This window comes from Lycium ferocissimum, chromosome 10 (assembly GCF_029784015.1).
Source record: "Lycium ferocissimum isolate CSIRO_LF1 chromosome 10, AGI_CSIRO_Lferr_CH_V1, whole genome shotgun sequence".
NCBI classification, from domain to species: Eukaryota; Viridiplantae; Streptophyta; class Magnoliopsida; order Solanales; family Solanaceae; genus Lycium; species Lycium ferocissimum.
In genome coordinates, this window is record NC_081351.1 from 1,726,834 (window position 1) to 1,738,178 (window position 11,345).

The following is an 11,345-nucleotide window of genomic DNA, read 5'->3' on the forward strand; positions in this document are numbered from 1 at the left end:
ACAAAGATTTAAGCTCATGACTTATAAGTTACGAAAGGATTAGAGGTTAAACGAATCGAATCGAATTAAGTTTGAGGGCTGTGCAACTCGACGGGTAGAAGGACGGATCGTCAAGAAGAACGACGGCCCGTCGAGTCACCACCATCGAGCCACCTTAGCCTCTGACCAAGGCTACACAACGACGGTGCAACAGGACGAACCGTCGAGCTTGCCATCGAAGTGCAGGCAGTGGAAAATTTCCCTCTTTTATAAATTAAAAGGGCCACGACCTTGGGTCATTATTTTCACCCAAAAATCAGATTTTTTCTAGATTCTTCAAGCTCTCTCTACCATCTCTACTCATTTATAAACCTCCTAAGCTAATTCAAGTGAAAATCAAGCTTTAAAATCCTAAGATAGTTCACGGAAGATGATGGTCCTTGCTTTTAGTTGAAGTTGTGGTGGATTTGGTTTGAAAACAAGATGGTGTGAGTTGAAGTTCTTCAAATATAAGGTATGATCTTCCTTTTATTACTTGTATTGAGTTGATTTGGAGGTTAGTAAGTTATACAGGTGAAGGAAATTATGGTAGGGAAAGTCATAAATATTCTGTTGTAGTTGTTGACTATGAATGGAATTTGAAAGGGAGTTTGGGATGGATTTTCTTATGTTTTGACTTGTAGTAAGTTATACAGTTGATGTTTGGGCTTGATTCAGAGTTGGATGGTAGTTGAGATTGTAGGGGAAATGCTGCCCGAATTCCGTTAACTCGAGAAACTAGTTTAAATTGGATTATAAGCATATCCCTAGCCTAATTACTATGTGAACCATCTTGAATGTAGACTTGTGAGCTCGGGAAATAGATTTGAAGTAGCTAAGTGAGTAGCTAGGTATGTAAGGCTAATCCTTTTCTTTCTTTGGCATGATCCCTGTGAACCGAACATACATGTAACGATAATCCAGAATGGCTCCACTCTTAGAGTTAGGAATCACTCTTTGATTCGTATTCCACAATGTATCTTCAGAAAGTCTTCCTTTAGATTCCATATAATCTTTAGAGTTACCTGTATTCCTATCATGTTTTACGTATTGCATTTCATACATATACACATGCATATACAGACTCGAGACCCTATGCTCGTATATTATGTATTACACATGTATATATGTATGGGGTATGGGGAAGGTGACGGCGTTATATACGCATCACCACATAATCAGCTGGTCATATGATGATACAGTGATGATGATGACGGCCGATACGATACGATGGGATGCCACGTTAGCTTGACAGGCGTTATATACGCATATATATATATATATATATATATATATATATATATATATATATATATATATATATATATATATATATATATATATATATATATATATATATATATAGATGGCCCGAGCCCGTGCAGAGCACGGGCGAATATTGTTATATAAAAGTGGTCTGACTTTCGCAAGGTACTTCCTTATTTGTTTAGTAGGAGTTTAACCAAAAAAAAGAACCAGTACCAGCAAGTTAAATATTACTCATAACATAATATGCTTCATATTGTGCGGAACAAAGTTATACTATTACGTGCCAAGCTTGCTAGAAAGAGAAAAGCTGTGAAATTCTTGATGCTCTTGGTGTATGGTTTTAACGGATTCAAAATATCGTAGTTGGCTGTAGAAATTGCATTTGGGTATTAACTAGAAAAGAGAAGAGAAAGCATACAAAGTTAGATAAGAATTGCTATAGGTTACAAGTAATACAATGAAATTGTAATGCAATGTTTAAGGTTTACCATCAATCTTTGAGAGAGTTGGAATAAAAGTTCAAAATCATGTAGGACCCGTGCTCTATAATTTCAAAGTAATTTTTCTCTCTATGGAACTTTGGTCCAATCTTTTGTTAATATAAAAAGAACAGAAAGAGTAAACTACATGCCATATTGAGCATTAAAAGACTACTTAATGAGACCATAAGGTTCAAACGCAGATCATATGCAAATTTTTGGTGCCTTCACTAAAAGAGATAGACATGCTACATGTTCTGTGTATATGCATCTGGACTTAAGAGAATAATTAAAAGTTACTTGGACAAAGTTGAGAAGCACAATCCTTTCTCTTAGTGCATTTAAGAGAACATATCTCTTTTTATAAGATACATTTTTAATGCAAAACAACAATCAAATGTCAAGCTGGTACTGAAGAAAGCATAGGCAAAAAGGAATCCTTCAAGTATGAAAGGATTCCAGAAAATCTAACATTACAAAAGTGTCAATAGAAAAAATCAGCATTATACCATACTCTTTAAGTTCTGAATACATTTATGACTTAACAACGACAGGTGTTTTGCTCTGTTCTATCAAAGCATTTTTGGATTTTTTGAGTCCAAAAACTCCACATTGTATGCTTAAAATAGGAGCAGAGTTTGGGTTTGCTCAACCAAAATCACAATCTTACATGTACACACGAAGGCAATATATGTAGAAGGCAAAACTTGATTCTCTTGCCAGATAAAAAGCATGTTATAGCTGCAGTTTCTATCCTTTCATCTAGATTACTACTCTAGACTTGAGATTTCAATTCAGTGAATCAAAATAAAATTATCTTCAGGAAAATGACAAAGAATATAGGTAGTTAAAATAGGTTTGCAAAAGGCAGAAAGATGAAAACTTTTTATTGAAAGCTTACTATGAAACAATCTACAGCTCCAAATTAAAAAGACTGAAGTTAATGCATTTTTCACACTGCAACAGAGTTGTTTTCCATGAAATGAAATATCCACCAGACTTAATGACTAAAAGGCTACAATCACGTTTCTGAAATACATAGGAAAATATAGTACCTAGTAAGCTTCTGGTACTTCAGCATTGACGTTGCTGTGGAAAACCACATGCTGCATAGCTGCCAAAAAACTAATCATATATAAAACATAAGTTTTGGTCTATCGCTGCACCAAACTGCCACTACCAAGGTAGTCGTTATGCTGCAAATTAACATGTCTGGCCTTTCTTTATCATCTGTTTTAGAAGAGCAAAAAGTAATTGTGGAATTCGGTTATTCAAAATAATAGAAAATAAGTGCAATAAACAAAGGAAAATAGCAGAAATAACTTCCAAACCAGAGAGCTCAACCACATTCAAATAGAACAAAGATGGAAACTTTGAAAGAACGATGATCAGATCCTTATTGTTACTAGATATAATTCAATAAAGAAAGAAAGATTGTAGGAAAATCAATTAGCTTGTCAACAAAGTTTGTTCAGTAATCTGACCCAAATTCTCTCCATTTCGACAATTTTTACTGCATGATAGGAGAAATAGGATTGTATAAATAGTATGAAAGAAGAAAGCTTATGATTGCAATTGTAATCATATTGAATGTCGTACACACTTGTCACCATTTTGTTTAAATTCTCAATATCGTTGCTTTAACAACTACTCTTACTTTAAAATATTAGAAACATTTTGAAGGGAAGAACAAAGGTGTTACACCCCTCGTTTTCGTAATAGTAGAACCAATGATTTCCTAGTTGAGTATGCCTTTGGAATTGAGACTCGTGTCTGAGTTTTGGAGATAGAAAGAGCCTTACCCCATGTACAAGGGTACCAGCAGATATTCTTGGTGATTTATAGAGTTAGAAGTTGAACGAATCGAATCGACGTGACCTGAACTGAATCAAAAAAATTTGCAGAATACCAGTCATCGTCGACAGGTCGTCGACATGGTCGACGGACCATCGATGTGCGGCGTCGACAGGGTCCCGCAGCCTTGCATGTTGTGCATAGGTCGACGGAGCAAGTCGATGGACTGTCGACACGTAGACGGGCCGTCGACACGTCGACGGGCCGTCTACCTGCTCGTCGAACCGGACTACTGTAGCATTTTGGCTTCCAAGTATAAATATAGGAGCCACGACCTTATTTCTTATTTTCCTCCATTCCAAATCAGAAAAACCCTAATATTTTCTCTCCCAATATTTTTCATCATATTAGTGAAGATTTGACAAGACCCGGACCCCGTAAACCCGAGCTTGTGAAGAAGAAAGTTGCTTCTAGGGTTTCTTCAAGGTTGTGAAGCTTAGGGAGTTGAAGTTGAAGTGATTCTTGGGATTTTTGACCCCTCAAGGTATGTAAATGATTTCTACCCTTGTATTTGAGTTTATTATCAAGAGTTTTAGTGATTCTAAATAAAGAGAAGATATTTATGGAAGTGGTAAGTTGATGAAGGGCAAGGTAGTGACTTGAGGCTATTTTTAAGAGATGATTAGGGATAGATTTAAGTATATTTTGATGTATATATGTGTTGTCATCGTGTTGTGGGTATTGTGGTTGATGTTGGATCGAATGAGAAGTTGAAGAGTTGTTAAGCTTGTAAGGAAAATGTTGCCCATAAATTGTTAAGCTCTATATGTATTTAAAGATGGTTAGTAAGCGAGGAAAATAGCCTAATTAAACCCTATGTTACCTTGATTGTATACTTGCCAGTTCGAGAGGTAGAAGTTGGACGATTGAGTATACTTCAAGGTACGTTAAGGCCATTCTTTCCTTCTTGTGGCATGATCCTATGACATGATCCGACAAACGTGTAAGCGAGCTTCCATATTACTCTACTCTTAGAAGCATTAGAAGTACTTCAGTCTTTGATGTTCATGTACCCCGTTTATGGGTGATCATACATTCGTTCATGGGTCCGGTCTTATACGTAGCCGGTTCTATACATACGATTGTGTGTGTGTGTGTATATATATATATATATATATATATATATATATGGTGTATGAGAAGGGATAGGCGTTATATACGCATTACCACCTGATCAGCTGGTGCACATTGATGATGATATTGATTATGGCCGCAGAGGTACCGATATGATATGATGAGATGCCATAGAGGCTTTACAGGCGTTATATACGCACATATATCAGGCGTTATATACTCACATATACATATGGAGATGTATGACCCTCATTGATAGGCATGAGCATGCATATTATGTGACCACACAGGCATTGTCAGTTATACAGATTTATGCCGATACATGTAGATACTAGTTCATACAAGTACATGCAGTTTATCATTTTAGTTTATAAGTTCAGATCTTATCCATGATTCTTATGTATATATGTGGTTCTTATAGCTTACATGCTCGGTACATTATCCGTATTGACTCCCTGTTGGTCGGGGGGCTGCGTTCATGCCCACAGGTACAGGTAGATAGACAGGTGGTCCTGTTTAGTAGGGCCTCCAGATCTAGCAGTGGTCAGTGCGCTCCATTTGATCCGAAGCTGCAGTCAGTTTTGGTATGCCACCCTTTTGAGATGTGTATGCATATGGCTATGAAGGGGCCCTGTCCCGTCCTTTCTACAGCTTTCATTCCAGTAGAGGTCTTTAGACAGTTATATGTAATAGTCAGATGATATAGCCTTGTTGGCTTCTATTCTTTTGTGTACAGTATATGTAGCAGCTTAGCTGGCTTACACTGTTCTTCTGCATGTTGTGTATATTTGCAGATTGTACAGAGTTTTGATGTTTCCCTTTTATGAGATCACTTTATGCCATTATGAGCCCTTGATGTTTAGTAAGATTCAGATATAAGTATAAGGGTGTTTGGTCGCTAGAGGTCAGACGTTCGTCACGACTCATCGGATTGGGTCGTGTCATAAGTGGTATAGGAGCAGTTCTGTCCTAGGGTTGTCTACAGACCGTGTCTAGTAGAGTCTTGTTTATGGGCGTGTTGTGCACCACACTTATAAACAGGAGGCTACAGGACATTTAGGATGATGCCATTCTTTTTCTCTTAGATTGTGCGATAGAGCCTTGTGTTAAGCGTTCGCTTTCTGATAAATTGTTCTGATTTCAGCGTTGCCTTGTAAGAAAGCTACAGCTGCCTAGAAGGGTAAGAGATCGGCCGGTGAGGCCACTAGCCATACTCGGCAGGCCACGAGGGCCCAGGATGAGATTTCGATTGAGGGGCCGTCTGAGACATTGCATACCCCGCCTCCAGCACCTGCCCCAGTTCCTCAGGCGGATGCACAGGGCCAGGATGTGCGGGATCCTGTATGGTTGTTAACCAGATTAGTAGCCGCCCAGGCACAGCGACAGGGAGTTGGTGTTGACGGCTACAGACGGCGGTAGTTCGAGGTTAAGACCTTGTGGGTTGGAGTCCTCCCGAGTTTTCTATGGTAAAGCAAAATATAGACCCCTAGGATTTCATTGATGGTATGCAGAGGACCTTGAGGGTCATGCACGCGGATGAGGTTGAGTCGGTGGAGTTGGCTTTTTATAGACTCCGAGATATTGCGATACAGTGGTATTAGGCATGGGAGTTATCTAGGGGAGAAAATGCCCCTCCAGATGTTTGGCGAGAGTTCTTAGATGCTTTTATTCGCCATTATCTACCTCCTGAGGTCAGGGGAGCCCGAGCAGACAGGTTCTTATGTACTAAGCCGCACAGTATGAGTGTCCAGGAGTATTGCCTGCACTTCGATTCCTTGGCTAGATATGCCCCAGCCATGGTGGCTGAGATGGAGGATAGAGTTCATCGCTTTGTGGCTGGTCTAGGGCCACACTTGATAGATGAGTGTACGACTGCTGCACTACAGCCAGGCATGGATATCTCCCGTATACAGGCATATGCATAAAATTTGGAGGATCGTAAATGCCAGCTGAGAATAGAGCGTGAGCGTTACCAGGGCCGTGGTAAGAGGGCTAGATCTTTTGATATGGTTGGTGAGTTCAGGGGAGGACAGAGACAGCAGCATTCCAGATATTCTTATCAGCCGGCAGGGAGTGCACCTCCGCGATTTCCAGGTCCGAGGTTTGACCGGTCTTCTTATTTCGGAGCGGGCCAGAGTTCTAGAGCATCGGAGCTCTCGGTACGGGTGAGTCGAGGCCGGATACGAGGCCTCTTTTGCCGCGGTGTGCCCAATGTGGCAAGTTACAGGCCGGTCAGTGTTGGCTGGGCTCAGATGTTTGCTATGCTTATGGACAGCTAGTTCATAGAGTGCGACAGTGTCCGATGAGAGAGAGTGGGAGTATGGTTCGATCCGCGCGGGGTTCGCGGCTAGTTAAGCCACGGCAGGTAGCCCGGGGGGCAATTTCCTCGGCCATTACGAGTCGAGTGTCCCACCCTTAATCCGATGATAGGGTGTGATGGGCACCCCCTTACCTAGGGCGGGGTGCCCATCACGCCTATCGGATTAAGGGAGGGTGTGACAAATTGGTATCGAGCGAGTCATCCCTAGGGGTTGTCGCAAAGTCGTGTCCGGTAGAGTCTTGTTTATGGTGTGTGCGCGCGCCGGCTTATAAATGAGGCTTCTGAGGCATCTAGGGTGGTTACTCTTCTTTCGCATACGAGATCGTGCCATAGAGCCAAGTCATAGGAGATGGGACTCTTAACCTAATTGTGATTGCGGTAGAAGAATGACAACGATAGAAGAAAGTGATCGATGATGTTGGAAGTCACAAAGTACGCGAGGTAAGTAAAGGTATGAAAGATATATGTTGGCAAAGATATTGAACTTACGATTGAAATACAAGTTGAAGACTAAAGGGGGAAAGTAAACAAGAAAGTGTAGCAGTGCGTTTGAGTTGGGCATACGAGTATGTTTATCATTTGTGTACTGTTGATGATATTGAGAGCCCTGTGTGGCTGTGATATGATATGATATATGTACATATGTTGGCCCTGTGAGGCATTGTTGGTATTTCCTGCATGCAGGTTTTGAGATAGTAAGAAATATAGAGGAAACTCTGCCGAAATTTTTCCAGAAATATAAAGAGAATGAGATATGAGTTTGTAATACGACTTGAAAGATCGTGCGATGGTAATAGTGAGATTAAGACAAGAGTACGAGAGGAAAATGAAGTGTGACAGAGATATGAGTGTGTTGATAAGATGACTTGTGAGATATTAAGGATAAAGTTGATCAGAAAGGGTAAAAGGTTAGGAAGTGTTACGCTATGAGATTGACTACGAACGGGACGATGTGAATATAATGAAGATTGTTGTGAAAAGAAGTAAAGCTCAGTGAGAAAGTGGCCAAAGCTATAATGTGATTTATGTGGTTAGAATATAAAGGCAAGTGCGAAACGGAAAGACAAGTTATGGAACGAATAAGGAAGGGTTTGAGTTAAAGATTAAGAGACGACACGAGATGATGTGCCTAGAATGTCACAAGTTGAGTAAAGGGAATTACAAGGAGGAAAAGTTTAGATCGAGATTCTTAAGACCGTATGCGATTAGTTGAACATTCGAGGACGAATGTTCTAAAGGGGGAAAGGATGTTATACCCCGTACTTTGTACGTTGGAATATTCTAAGTTGGTTGCGACAAGTTAAGGACAAGGTTATCTTTTCTTCCAATTTGGTTAAAAGTGCGGGGTTGCATATTCATCTTTTATTGGTATGGAATGTTAAGGGTTGTCACACCCCAATCTTTATCAGGGCGTGACGGGCACCCGACTCTCATCAGAGTCGAGCGAACCCTTAAACGTCAACTCAATTTTTTTTTTTTTTTTAAGACAAGAATTGAAAATTGTAAATGAAATACCAAAATCGACACGTGGCTCAAGGCATCTCAAAACATGTTATATATATATATATACGACATAGAACAAGGCGAGCCAAAATGGGCCTCTGCCATTTAATATGCACAACAAAATAATGACCGTGCAAAAATAGCAACCATAACTCCCCCCGTTCGCGGACTTCTACGAGGTATGACTGCATAATATATAAAACTATACAAAACGGGGACGACCTCGGGAGCAAATGGAGCTGTCGGCTCCCAAATGCTAACTCCCTCAAGAAAATTTGGGTCCCACAGTTGCGTCCGATCACAACTGCGGGCATGAAACGCGACCCCGAAGAAGGGGGTCGTACGGAATATATCGAATATGTAAGCGTCCGGAAGCATGAATCGAAAAGTACAACGATAGCTAGTTTAGGATACCCGGTATGAATTGATGTTTAAATAAAATAGTCCACCGGACGGCCGCTCCGCCTAATAATAATAATGATAGTAATAATAATGATAACAACAATGATATTAATGATAATAACCCCCTTCGGGTGTGCCGGTCCCGAAGATCCGTCTATCGACGCCCCTTCGAGCATGCCGGTCCCGAATAAAATGATGGCCCTTCGGGCATGCCGGTCCGGATACGTCTATCCGGCCCGCCCGGACATCTGCGGTCCGAGCGTGCGTCTGTCACGGCCCCTTCGGACATGCGGCCCCGACATAATACTTCCTAGCCCGCCCGGGCATGCCACTCGTGACATCGGCTACACGGCCCCCTTCGGACATGCCCCTTTCGTGACATAATATTAATCCTATCCCTTCGGGGCATAATAATAATAATAATAATAATAATAATAATAATAATAATAATAATAATAATAATAATAATAATAATAATAATAATAATAATAATAATAATAATAACACTAATAATAGCGTTGTGGAATGTAGACATAAGTCGTGAATGGAATGAAATAGTAAAATCTCGCACCCCACCCGGAGTGGTTTAAAAGAGTCTTAAATAATACATTATCGCACTCCCCGGAGTGGGTTGGGAAAGGTCTTAATTAATAAAAATATCGCTTGGTAGTTAGGACAATAGCCAAAAGTTTTTTTCTTGATTGTGGTACGGGGAAATAAGTCAAATAAAACGATAGGAGAGGATCCGGGAATAGTGGGCCCGCCCCGGGTCAACGGAGGTGGTGTACGCAAATTACATATGCTAAGCTTAATGGCGTAATTTATGAAAGCTTCAAGGCAATTCGACTACATTTATGTAAGTTATAGGTGTTTGAGCATTTTTCCAAAAAGATATAAAGATCCTAATTCAATCGCTTGAATGAATAGTACTGAGTCTTAATCGGATTTCTATGAACAGAATAAACCCCGAGGCTCAAATCCAAACCTAGCACACCTAGTACATGCCAAAAGAAGGAGAGGGATAGCCTTACATACCTTACGGGTGTCTTATGCTCGCTTAAGCTCAATTCCGTTCACCCAAAATCTGCAAATGGTCACATTTACCAATTGTGAATTATTAATTCTAAGAATTCAACTTAATATCATATTGGTCTACCGAAGTTGGAAAGCACCTCCCCTGTGCATATAGCATCCCCGAGACGTAGCTCGGCCCAATATATCAACAACAACAACCCAACGACATCCTCAACAACAACAACAATCAAACTAGAACGCGTTAACATGAATAGTACTACTTTCTTCATAATGTCATAACTTCCATTCTAACTTCAACAATGCAACCAAGAGCTACCAAGCCGCATTATTTCCTTCCAAACTTATTAACAATAGCCACAATTCACATTTAAACCTTACTTCAGATTTATACAAAAATCATATAAAATTCATAAAATTGCCACAACAACATACAACCATTTTCGATGCCGCCTTCATTAAACCTTTATTTACGTCACAGAGGTCACAGTTACAACACAACTAACAAGCTAAGTAAAATCAAATTCATTTCTTCTCTACATCACATGGCCCACGGCCACATCCATCCCTTCCACACACACACGCCATGCACACACACGCCACACTTTCATAATCTCTCGTCTAATTCTAATCGTCATAACATATAAATTTATTCCATAACTTAAACATGAAATTCATACCTTTTCTTCAAATTTCAACTTTTCGCAAACGTGGTTCTTTCACCAAACTAATTATACCACGTTGAAGAGCGTCTTGAACTTAGTAAGAATTCAAGAAAGAACCAACTTTTTAATCAAAGGCCAAGCTCCGAAAATTGTTTCTTTTTTTTTTTTTTCTCTTCTTTTCTCTAGGCCGAATGGCTTCTTCTTTTTTTTTTCTTGATTTTTCCTTTGATTTCATGAAACTTCTAAGGCTAATCATCCTTTTATAATTAATAGGCACATGGAAAATTTAATTAAAACATGGGTTGGGCCTTGTAGTTGACGGCCACCACTCTTGGGCCTTAATTCTCTTAATTTTTTTGAGCCCAATTGGCTACAAATCTTAATTTGAAATTCCCGAGGCAAACTTCCCAAAATTCCAATTTTGCCCTTAGGCCTCCTCCGGGGTTTCCACATTCAAGCTTCCATATCCGCCACACACTCACTAAGAAAAATTCAAACATGGCCTCCTTTCTCATAAATCACAATTGTTTCGAATTTTCCGATTATGAAAAAGGGCGGGAATATAACAAGGGTAAAATTGGAATAAGAAAAATTTGGGGTCAAAAGTGAATTATGGAAAGTTAGTTATTTTTCATGAAATTAAGGGCTAGAAGTGAAATAAGTATTTCATAGTAGCCAAAAATGGCCAAGTGGCCATGGACCCCACCAAAGTTGGCCAAAAATTTCAAG

At 39.9% G+C, this 11,345-nt stretch overlaps 1 long non-coding RNA gene across 2 annotated transcripts in view; it reads right to left on the reverse strand.

Annotated features, from left to right (window-relative positions):
- Positions 1–1,387: 1,387 nt before the first annotated feature.
- The window catches only part of LOC132035414 (uncharacterized), a 21,799-nt gene continuing 11,841 nt past the window's right edge, over positions 1,388–11,345 (reverse strand). Inside the window, exons 2-3 of one of the 2 annotated variants that reach the window (XR_009409240.1) lie at positions 2,822–2,880; positions 1,388–1,680 (exon numbers count right to left, since the gene is read on the reverse strand). This is a non-coding gene — a long non-coding RNA (uncharacterized LOC132035414). Of the gene's footprint in view, positions 1,681–2,250; positions 2,881–11,345 lie in introns of those variants that run through there. The other variant, XR_009409239.1, reaches the window with a different exon arrangement.